Raw genomic sequence first — 9,993 nt, 5'->3', positions numbered from 1 at the left:
CCAATTGCAACAGCACATATATCTGAAAATTTATGACTTTTATCCCCAACTAATTTGACACTGTCGTCTTCATCGTTTTCTAACTGTCAAGCAAAGAAGACAACAACTTTATAACCTTCACATACTCTGAAAATGTGATTTCCATCGACTCCAATTGGTTCATTAGTTGAGTGACCTCATTGATTTGGGAGTTCACTAACATACCTTCCTCCATATGAATGTTAAAGTATCTCGTGATGAGATCTACCTTGCTATTGACAGATGGTTTGTAACGCCCCAAGATTTTATATATATCATCCTAGGCAACGCTAAATAATTTACCTGGCTAGCTTTAACTCTAAACACGCGATAAGCAACTCCCTGGAAAAATAATTTAAATGAAATGAAACTTCGACTCCCATACGTTCTGTCAGAAATACAAATGCCACAAACTGTCAGGACTTCGCCCTCTGTAGGCAATTTAAAAAAGCAGAAACATCTCATATCCGCCTTAGTGGCAAAAATTCATAAATAAATAAAACAACCGTACACCTAAACTCACCACTAACTATGTAACGCCCCAGGAATTTCACCAATTCCATACAGGGACCGTTACTAAGACTACCTAAAATTTTCACATAAACAGGAGAAGTACCTTCACAACAATACTAAGCAATAAACTTGCCACGCATCCGCTGCGCTACTCTATTTTTAACACTCACGAGAGCTTGAACAATTAGAACAACAACCCTAAAGATTTAAGAGAAACTAGCCTCCTATACAGATAAACCATTTAATGCCGACTTCACATTAACCAAACCTGTCCAGGAAACCTTTCCTAACTATAAACCATTCACTAAACGAATATTAACATCTCGAATGGCAATGAAACAAAAACTAATTCAAGTACAATCAACTTAAACAAATGTATTCATAAAAATCCTAGGTAGGTTACAATCCCGTAGTTCAAGAAGACAACAAAATTAATGCTCTAAAAAGAATAATGAATCGGCAACCTTACAACATCCTTTAGACAATAAACTAAACAAAACCAACCACTAACAACTCAACTACAAGATTACGTAGCCTCAACTATCCTAACTAAAAGAAATTAATTGCACACAGCATAGCTAATGGTCTTTCCGATTAGGCCTCCTCCTCGCCATCACCATCCCAAGAGCTAGCTTGATACCTTCAAACTGGAGGGGAAAAAAGAGAGGGATGAGTACAACCACAGTACTCAGTAAGCAGCCCTTATCTGAAGGGTCACGCGCAAACAACATACTTATCAAGGAACAACGTGTCATGCTTATTAAAGAATCAACACACACACATCATGCTCAACCAAATTATGAAACATTCATTGTCATGCTTTTCATCACATTATGCGTTCAAACATAGACACATTCTATAAAATTCGATGACAACCACAACCAGGAACACATTAACTACCAGTACTCACCTCTAGTCTCCCTAACATCTCAAGGTATTCCCTAACATCTCAAGTACCTCTACGCTTATCACAGCTACTCTAGCCTTCCACAGTTAACTCCTTCGAGCAGAGTTGGCCCCTGACCATTTATACCCAGAGCCCCAACCCTGCAGCATCGGCCCTCGACCATTTATACCCGAGGCCCCGATGACTTCACCGTCTATTGGCCCTTGACCATTTGTACCCAAGGCCCCAATAGTTCTCCTTTCGAAAGACTCCTCGCATCGACCCCCGACCATTTATACCCGAGGCCTCGACGCTCATCTTTATCCAATATTGGTGTATCGACCCTCGACCATTTATACCCGAGGCCTCGATACCCAATTAGTGACGTATCAGCCCTCGACCATTTATACCCGAGGCCCTGACACTCACCTATTCACTTCATAACTTTCATAACTCCACATAACATATCTAGCCTCCAACCAAGATTTCAGTACTACTTCCCTAATAACAGCAACCACCACAATGCCCATCACGACACAACCACTAGTATGATTTCAATGCATCACAGATCTCAAAAACACAAAGTTTGACAGCAACCAACCTGATCACGACATAGAGCACACAAAAGCTTCAACAAATAACCCTATGGCATGCTTCACATAACATACATTTCACATAGCGGTTCAGAAAACTTTTAAGAACACGCCCAACACAATTCATCCAAACATTTAATATCCAACATTCGAAGAAATCATCCAACATCAGTATTCAATAAGCATTGCTAGACATAAATAAACACATCAGACACGCCAAACATCTTATGCAAAATTCAGACAACAACATCTTCACAATAAGTCCACTTTAACGAGCATTCCCTGCAACATACATCATTCCACATCAGATCTCAGCAGCTCAACAATACAAAATTTCCACTATTGTCACCGACGGACATGAAACACTACTCAGGCACATAAACCAACATAAACAAGAGTTACATTTTCATTACTCGATAGGCCACCAATTCCAATCTTTCAAATGCATCGACAAGCCATTCACACATCAAATCAAAACACAATTATCCAACATGCTCTTCATCGTACAAAACAAGAAGATAATCCGGTAGCTTCCAACTAAGCAAACATAAACTAAATAACATAAAACTATCACGTGCATTTTCAATCCCAAGACATGCTTTCAAACATCAAAGCTTAATCACATCCAACCATATCGAGCAGCAACTTTCAAGGCACATCCAATAATCATGACACAAGATATTTTCCTAATATGTAAAAGGAAAGGAACAAAAGAAACAACAGGGATGCAACCCAACAATAACAACTAGAAGTCCTCAAATGATACCCAACAAACTCTTAATACATGAGATATTCAAGTATAGCAAAGTTAAACACGAAACCATCTCAATAACCCCTATTAACTTACATATTAATAAATAATAAACACACCGAAAGTACCACACAATTCATACATATTCAATCAACAAACATCCCCCAAGTAAGAACTACTTACAACAAAGAACCTAACTCTCCTAAGCTCCACCAAAAACTTCCTAAAACCATAGATACAACCTTGAGTTAGAGTCCAAACATAAACACATAAATCAAATCCAACAACGGGTCTAAGTGAGTCATTACTTACTAACTTCCACCCAATGATTCCCTAAAATCAATTGGGTTAAAATTGGGTCAAAGTGGAAAAAGCTCGGTACTTCAAAACGGAGTTCGAAAATGCTTGATCTTGCTGATCCGATGTCGAAATGCGATGGGTAACTACGATTTGGGTCCGAATAGGAGTGGGTAACGTCGAATCAAAGCCGGAAAGGGGTGGGTAACACTAACCAAGCTCTGTTTGGGTATGGGTCAACACCGAAGGTCACCGGGGGGAAGAAAACGCCGCAGATCTGGGCCAAGCACGAGCTGTTCGCTTCTGTCCGAGTCGGGGAGAGGTGTTGCAGGTACGGGGCACCGAAGGACGCGACGTTGAGGGGAAAGCCGCCGTCAAGGCAGCCGGATCTGGAGAGAATCAGAGCAGTCACGCGTCGCCGCCACCGGACTCGCTCGTGGTCTGCCCGAAGGTGTCGGACCTGGGCAATCGTCGTCGCCACCCGCCGCAGCTGCTACTGCCTACGACGCCGGAGAGAAGGTCGCGCCGTCGCTGGATGGGTCGTCGGGACTGCTCGTGGTTCGCCGTGGCGCCGGTTCGCTGCTCTTCGCGTCGCCGCACGCTGCTACAGGCCGCCGCCGTCGGAGTCGTTGAGGGACGGGAGGGTCCACCGTTCGCCGCTGCCGTCGGGAAGGAAGCTCGCCGCTGCCGTGCTGCTTCGCCGGAGAACAAAAGCAAGGGAAGGGGGGCGGCGGCTCCAAACGAGAGGAAGAAGAAGAAGAAAGAAAAAGAAAAAGAAGAAGAAAAAAAAACAACATAGATTTAGGGTTTTTTTTTTCTTTATTTTGTTTTAAAACCAAAAGCCCAAATCTCAAATCTTAAATGAGGCCCAACTAAAACTACAATGGTCCAAAACAAAAGCCCACTAATTATGCTTTAGAAATAAAATAAACCCCCCAACAACCCGAAATAAAATAGTTAACTTCAACTCTAAAACCCAAGAATAATAATTCAAAGAAAAGTAGAATTTAGGAAGGAAAATCCTAAAACTCGTGAAATTAGAATTTAACTAAAAATCTCCTACACAGGTCGAGAACTTAAATTATCTTAATCCAAAGAAATTAAACTTAATTCTAATTTAGCCAAAAATTAGAATTTCAAAGTTAGAAAATCCAAGAATTAAAGTTATCAACTTAGGGAAAAATCCAAAGACACTATTTATCTTTTAAAATAAACGAGTCAGAGAACGCGGGGTGTTACAAACTATGTAACAATACACATTAGCCGAGATGCCACACTTAAATTAAATAAAGATCACTGATGAGTCAAATAACCTAAAAAAATGAAATAAATAAATAAATCAATAAACAAAATCTATTTTGTTATAAAATTTTCCGGAACTCGGGGCAAGCTAACCTGAGTAACGCGGGGCGTTACATGGTTTTTCATATTTGTCCATCAACGCCTTCATTAGTCCCATCGCTAATTTTTGACTCACCATGTGACTTGCCACATTTATCGTCAAGCACAACCTGATGATTGTTACGACATGTTCAACCATCTCCACTCATTCCTTGTCTGTCATCCTATCTCGTCGTTCCTTCAAAGTTTTGTGTATCTTCTTTTATGTAAGAAGATTCGTTACTTGCATCTTCCAAAACCTGAAGTTTTCCTTATTAAATCTCAAAACCCCCTCGAAGTAGTGACTTTCCACTCGATCCAATGATACTGCAACCTTCAACTCTGATACCACTTGTTGGGAAAATTACTTACCAATAATATTTTTCCTTCCACAATTCATTAGTGAAAATAAGGCAACTACAAATAAGAGAAAAATAGGAAAACCACATAAACGACACAAACAAATTTATATTGGTTCAACCCAACAATGAGCTACGTCTAGTCTTTCGCGACAATGACTTCTAATATAATTTTGGGATAAATAATGGGCAATACAAATCTCCTCAATAAAAGCCACCTAACTTCCAGGAACTACAACAATAGAATCCTAGAAATATAGAAATGAAAAATCTCACAAAATACCCATGAGAATTGGTTGTTGACGATGCTTTACAACTCTAGAATCTCGGCTAATGAAACTCTGCCAAATACTGCATATGTCCTTTGAAAAACGTGCACCTACACGTTTGCAAGACGACCCTCAATTGTGTAACCACACAATTATCTGACTCACTCATAGCGACTGCCGTCAAGCGTCAACTACTTTTTCCACTTCTTCTGTGTTTTGGTGGAAGAGGCATAAAAATACGGGTACTTTAGGTGGGTGCCTAAATTTTGTGATCCATTTTAAAAATTTTCGATTTATTTTTAATTTTGCAAAACTGGCTAAAGGATATTTTAGGAGTTGTACAAAATATGGTGATTTTTAGACAATGTCTATTTCCATGTTTTTTGGATTTTCCTTATATCAAACCACCTAACAAACTTTGTTTTGAATTCAAATTGTGTTGCCTACAATCAAGGGATTTTAAGTTAACTATTTTATTTTTTTGTTTTGAATTTAAGTTAATTTAAATGTTTTGCCATTATTCTACGATCTCCCATCTCATCCTTCTGCAATTGTTCTACTCTATCTTCTTCTTCTAAGTTTCCTCTTTTTTCTTTGCAAGAATGGATTGTGTAGTAATCACAGTTCTATATGGTAGTATGTGGGGTGAAAAAATGTGTTCAATAATTTTAACACCTCTCATATGTTAGTTCTAAGGCGTTAAGAAGAATATTCATTTAACAGACGAGGAAAAAATTGCATCCATATCGTTGGTCAAGAATGATAGTCACAAATCTCTTATTATTAGACTAGTTGAAGATAGAGATGTCACATGATTTTTAACTGTGCTGTCGAATGAGTTGAGGAGAGAGTACTGTATTGTCGTTGATATTGTGGATACCCATATTGACTCCATAGGTGGGAGTGAGACACCATTCCAGACTAATGTAAATATCAATATTTACACTAGCTATGAGAGTGCAACACAAGTGTATACTAGATAACATTGTTGTAAATACTCCTATTGACCCCATGAATGTAATTAGGACATCAGTACTGACCACATCTCACCATTGTACTGAAAAAATATTGTGCTTTTCTAAGCAAGGAATAATTGAAGAAGACAATTTACTCCATATTGTGAAAAGGTAGTTTCCAATTCAAAACAGCAAAATCCAACAATAAACAGTTGGTATTAAAGTGCCTTGACGAATCATGCAATTGGTACCTTCGCTCGTCTCGTTACCAAGATGGTAAAATATGGGTTATTACGAAATTTGTAGAGGAACATAGTTGTTCTATTAATGCTGTAAAGAATGATCAAAGGTAGGCGACCTCAATAATGGTTAGTGAGTGTGCGAAGACAATCATGGACATGAAAAGTAGTTGTAGTCCTCAGAACATAATTAATTACATTCGAAATAACCATGAGATTAATATTAGTTATTTCAAAGCTTGTAGAGGAAGAGAAAATACATTATAATCAATTATGGGTTCACCCGAAGAGTCGTACGTGCTCATTGCATTGTTCGCATCAAAGTTGATTGAGAAAATCCAGGTAACGTAACTATATTTATTGATACTGTAGTTTTGCTGTATAATGTGTATATTTACCAAACGTTATCATGCAAGAACGTATGTGTACTTTTTTCAACTCTATCATTACCGTATATTTTTTAACTGATTCTTCAATTTGATTGTATACGTGTATATTTACCAATAATTATCATGGAGGGACGTATACAGCCCATGAGGTCAATGTCATAGGCAGATTCAAATATCTTTTTATGAGTTTGTATGCTTCTATAGAAGGATGGAAACACTATGTAACGCCCCGCGTTACTCAGGTTAGCTTGCCTCGAGTTCCCGGAAATTTTTATAACAAATTAGATTATTTATTTATTTATTTCAGTTTATTTTGTTTGATTCATCAGTTATCTTTATTTAATTTAAGTGTGGCATCTCGGTTATTGTGTATTTCTACAGAATTAGTGGTGAATTAGTCGCGTGTAGTTATTTATCAAATTATGGTTTAGTACGGATTCCGTTATGTGACACTTGTTTTGGGCCATTGGGCCAATTACGAAATTATATTATTGGCTTGTTTTAACAAGGAGGGGTTGGGTAAGTGGGCCTTAAACAAAAGGAAAAGAACCCAAGCCCTTGTTCTTTTTCCTCTTCTTCTTCCTCCCTTTCCCTCTCTTGTTGAAGCCGCCGGCCCCCCCCCCCCCCACTCGGATTCTTCTTCTCCGGCGACGAACAGCGACGAACAGCGGCGGCATCGGAGCAGCAGGTACGGCGTCGAGACAGCAGCACGGCAGCAGCAGCGTCGGGTTCGGGCAGCAGCAGGCGGCGTCGAGGAGCAGCTGGTGCGGGCGTCGGGTAGCTGCAGGCGGCGGCGCGTGGTCTCGAGCAGCAGCAGGTGCGGCGGCGGCGCGGGGTGGCTGTTCAAGGTGTTTTCCCTCGATCCGACAAACTCCAACGACTTGAATAGCTTAGATCCGGGAAGCCCGGTAATTTTCTTTGACCCACCCTTGCTCGAAGTTAGATTTGGATTACCCACACCTAAACGAAATCGATTTGGAATACCCACACCTAAGCGAAATTGTTTTGTAGTAACGAACATCAAATCGAAGCCGTTGGAGGTCGTTTTGGGCGTTTTTCGCTGTTGTAAAAAAACGTGGACAGCAGTGTTTTGGATGGTGTCCGACGATTATCTTCATCCGTTCGAAGCCCGATTTACGCTACCCACCCCTTTGCAAGCTAGATCTAATTTACACACACCTACACGAAGTCGTTTTGCGGTAATGAGACCCTTTGAACCCTCTTAGAGTTGTTTTCGAAGGCTGAACAGTATATTTATATTGCTGTATTTTTTTCGTTTTTGTGCTTAGGTGTGAGTTCGACGCAAACTTAAGGACGTGGTTGGGTAAGTAGCACCAGAGGGCAAGTGCGTGCATTATTTAGCGTTAACGGAATGGTTTTGATGCTGATGTTTAGTTAAAATAATTTAATTGTGCATGTAGGGATTGTTAGTTTTGATTTGTGAACTTCTAGTGATTTTGTTGTCGTCTTTCTATTATTGAACACTTATGAGGAAACATGCTTTCTATTCTTATTGTTGGAGGTGACTAGTAGATTCTGAATTGTTGTGGTTAAAAGTAACTGGCTCATGACGTTTTGCAAACATGTTGTAAATGAAATGCTCGCGTTGTTAAACTGATAATTAGTTTATATTGTTTTAGTTGTGAGCTGTTGGGTGGTGACTTGTTTATTACAAAGAAAATCATGCTTGTGAACTGTGCAGTGAATTAGAATGTGGGAAATATACTTGTAGGTGGTCTTGGGAGGGCTAGTGGGAGTGGTGAACGGTAAAGGGTGAAGGGACGGGTTGGCAGTCCGTTAAACTATGAGTGGTCTGATCTGAAAATGCATATAAATCGCTTGGAGGTTCAAAGCCTTGAGTAGTTGCCTTGGGAATAAATGACAAGGCCGAACGTCAAATTTCTGTAAATGAGTATTGGGGTCTTAGGGATAAATGTCAAGGACCAATATGCTAGGAAGTCATCGGTACCTTGGGGATAAACGGCAAGGACCGGTGCACAGTTCAGGCCTTGGGAATAAATGGCAAGGTCGAACATCAAGTTTCTGTAGAGGAGTATTGAGGCCTTGGGATAAATGTCAAGGGCCAATGCGACTCGAGGAGTTAGGCTTGAAGGACAAAAGTAGAGTGGTGCTTGCGAAGTAGTGGTGTTAGGCCTTGGGAATAAATGGCAAGGTCGAACATCAAGTACTGTAAAAGGAGGGGGGGCGGTATCTTGGGAATAAATGTCAAGAGCCGTCATGCCTCGAGAAGTTAAACGGGGAGTATCACAGGGGGGTGTAGAGGGAGGGTTAGTACTGTGGGACAAGGGCTAGTGAATCATATGGTTGTAGTCTTGGTAGTTCCGATGCATGGTTGTTGTATGTAAATGTCAAGTTATTGTTTTTTTTTTATCTCTCGCTGTCTATTTAATTGTCTTGCTATCGTTTTATTTTATATGTCGTGACTGTGAGCATGATTTTTGTGTTAGTTAGGAAGGGCTACTTACGGAGTACCTTATGTACTCACCCCTCCCCCCTTTTATCCTTATTTGTTTTCAGGTGTGAACAGGGTCGACCGTGGTGATGACGTGGAGGGGGCTTGACCGAGGAGGGATCACTAGTCGAGTTAGTGAGGATAGAGGGAAGGGTCGTTTGGTACAAGTGGCGTTGGGATTTATTTTATTGCTAGGTGTGGACCCGAGGAGCGATTTTGTTTTCTTTAGAACTACTTTTATTTTTTTTTATGGATGTTATTGTTAAACGCGTCACTGTTGTCGTTGGAGTTTAGGTGTACGATTGTTTTATTTATTTAAGAATTGTAGCCACTGAGGCAGATATGAGATGTCTTTTTTTTTTTAAATTGCCCACGGAGAGCGAAGTTTCGACAGTTTATAAAATTGATATTTTTGGTGGAATTATGGGAGTCGAAGCTTTATTTTATTTAAATTATTAGAGTTAAGGCTAGACAGGTGGATTATTTAGCATTACCTGGGATGATATATAACATCCTGGGGCGTTACACACTATTTACCTATTATATCCATTGACGAGACATATCTAAAAAACAAGTTCCAAGGAACACTCTGGACGACTTGCACTTTGGATGAAAATTCTCAAATATACCCTTTGGGTTTTTCTATTGTCGACTTTGAGAGTGATGCATCATGAGAATGCTTCTTCCGTAACTTAAAGTCCGCAATTGGAGAACCTAATGACCTAGTGGTAGTATCCGACCTACAGCGAGCGATTGCAGAAGAACAAAACTGGTGACGTGCGGTGATCGTCGTTGGCAGGAGGTGGCGGAGACAGTGTTTTGCTCGGTTGAAAATGAAGGGTTAGGGAGGATGTCACTGTGGATGGGGTG

At 40.1% G+C, this 9,993-nt stretch overlaps 1 long non-coding RNA gene across 2 annotated transcripts; it reads right to left on the bottom strand.

Moving 5' to 3' along the window:
- Window positions 1-802: 802 nt before the first annotated feature.
- LOC148211815 (uncharacterized) lies at window positions 803-3,832 on the bottom strand. Of its 2 annotated transcripts, none has more exons than XR_015790188.1 (2): window positions 2,945-3,832; window positions 803-1,178 (listed from the first exon to the last, which is right to left on the bottom strand). It is a non-coding gene; the product is annotated as an uncharacterized LOC148211815 (long non-coding RNA). The 2 variants fall into 2 exon arrangements; XR_015790187.1 differs by having other exon boundaries at window positions 3,074-3,832.
- Between the last annotated feature and the right edge of the window lie 6,161 nt (window positions 3,833-9,993).

The sequence above is a fragment of the Momordica charantia genome (genome assembly GCF_013281855.1).
Source record: "Momordica charantia cultivar OHB3-1 chromosome 4 unlocalized genomic scaffold, Mcharantia_2.0 BLBB01000004.1, whole genome shotgun sequence".
Lineage (NCBI taxonomy): Eukaryota > Viridiplantae > Streptophyta > Magnoliopsida > Cucurbitales > Cucurbitaceae > Momordica > Momordica charantia.
The sequence above is the reverse complement of the archived record's forward strand: the minus strand, read 5'-3'. Positions and strand labels throughout refer to the sequence as shown.